The following is a 1,934-nucleotide window of genomic DNA, read 5'->3' as shown; positions in this document are numbered from 1 at the left end:
TTCATACATAAACATTTATAAAAGTTTTTTTTTCCTGTTTTGAGACAGGGTTTTGCTCTGTTATGTTAGACAAGCTGGCTTTGTCTGTCTGTCTTGCTAAGATTTGTTTTACATTAAAATAGAACTTAAAAAATTGTGTATATCTGTGTGTGCCTGAGTTCCTGTGTGAGGTTATGTGCGTGCAGGTGACACAGAGGCCAGAAGGCACCATTGGATCCCCTGGAACTGGAGTTATAGATGGTTGTGAGCTGCTTGATGTGAATGCTGGGAACTGAATCAGGTCCTCTGCAAGAGCAGTAATAACAGCTCTTAATCCCTGAACCATCTCTCAAATTCCAAAACTATGTTCTTAAAGTGCTAGCTAAAATTAGAGTTGCCTTGACTTTAGTTTGAACTCAAGGCCTTTCACATGCTAACGCATGCTGTACCACTGAGCTACACCTACAGACCCCTGGTTAGCTTACAATGGCCAAAAAGGAAGGATATATGTCTAGGAACCAGGGATTAATGCAATGAATTTCATGTCTATTGAGATGATTTTTCTTGTAGCTATTAGACATTATGACGCTTATGTAGAAACAGGAAAAAATGCTTAAAGTGTAAAAAACACATTCCAAAATTATGTGCGCACCATAAAATACACATAAAGTAAAAATGCATGGTGCAAAGGGTCTGAAAGAGAATGCATCAAGTGATAAGTGTTGAGGTAAAGGCTTTTCTTTATTATCTTACTGTGGCTGTCTATTTTATATACTGTTCAATGTGGTTTAAATTATTATACAATGGCCAGACGTGGTGGCACATGCTTTTAATCCCAGCACTTGGGAGGCAGAGGCAGGTGGATCTTTGTGAGTTTGAGGCCAGCCTGGTCTACATAGTGAGTTCCAGGACAGCTGGGGCTACAAGGAGACCCTGTCTCAAAAAAGATAAAAAAAATTTATTATACAATGATAATTTTAAAGATTGGTGATAAAAATTTTGTTTACTCTGATTTGAATATACATATTAAAAGCATATTTTTTATTCATCGTTAACAAGCCTGTAGGCTTTTATAGACTAGCAGTTTGAGACTGTCAATCCCAAAGTTTATGTACTTTTTGGTAGGTATTTCTGCCATAATTTGCATGGAAAAGAATAACAGCTTAAGGCATTCTCCCAACGTGTTGATTTTTTTTTTTTTTTTTTTTTTTTAAAAAGGTACTCACATATCCTAGGCTGGTCTAGAACTTGTTACACAGCTGACTGTGACCTTGAACTTCTGATCCTCACCACCTTCCTAGTGCTGGGATTCCAGGGGTGCTACACCACACCCAGTGTATAGGATGCTGGGGATCGAACCCAAGGTTTTGGGCATGATCAGCAAGCAATACTCTACCAGCTGAGTAATGTCCCCAGCCAGGGTGTTCGTTTAACAAATTAGCATTCTGAAATTCAGCCTTCCTGAATATAGTGGTAGAACCAAGATTGGGACCCAAGTATGTTGGATATCTAATGGCATCAAAAATCATTTATGGTTTCTGGTCCACCCGTAAATGAACTTGTCTGGCTTGGGGATCGTATTCCTTGCCCCAAGGTCAGCTGGAGCTAGCTCTCTGCACCACCTGGGGGCCCTTTCTCCCCGCGGCGCTCGCGGCGTCAGGCAGGGGGCGCCAGCGCGAGCAGGCTTGTTGGCCCCTCCCCCGAGCAACCGTCTATTGGGCCGGCGCATGACGTCACGCCGTTTTAGCCAAACAAATGGGTTTGGAGCAAGCGTTGGGCTCCGCCGTGCCGCGCTGAGCGCCCGGTCCGCTTCAGCTGTGGGGAGCGAGTCAGGCCTGCCGCCGACTCCGCATCGGGCTACCGCATCCCCGGGCCAGGCCCCGGCCGGGGCAGGAGCACAGGTGGGCCGGGCCGGGCGGCGCAGGGCGCGAGTCCGGGAGGCCACGGTGGCCGCT

The 1,934-nt window shown here is 45.2% G+C and overlaps 1 protein-coding gene across 1 annotated transcript in view; it reads left to right on the top strand.

Moving 5' to 3' along the window:
* Positions 1 to 1,742: 1,742 nt before the first annotated feature.
* The window catches only part of Fbxo34 (F-box protein 34), a 72,250-nt gene continuing 72,058 nt past the window's right edge, over positions 1,743 to 1,934 (top strand). The window contains exon 1 of the mRNA XM_008839536.3: positions 1,743 to 1,880. The gene's annotated coding sequence lies outside the window, so the exon portion shown is untranslated. The remainder of the gene's footprint in view (positions 1,881 to 1,934) is intronic.

The sequence above is a fragment of the Nannospalax galili genome, unplaced genomic scaffold (assembly GCF_000622305.1).
Source record: "Nannospalax galili isolate Female #2095 unplaced genomic scaffold, S.galili_v1.0 scaffold336, whole genome shotgun sequence".
In the NCBI taxonomy this organism is placed as follows: Eukaryota; Metazoa; Chordata; class Mammalia; order Rodentia; family Spalacidae; genus Nannospalax; species Nannospalax galili.
Note: the sequence above shows the minus strand (reverse complement) of the source record. Positions and strands in the feature narration are given on the sequence as shown.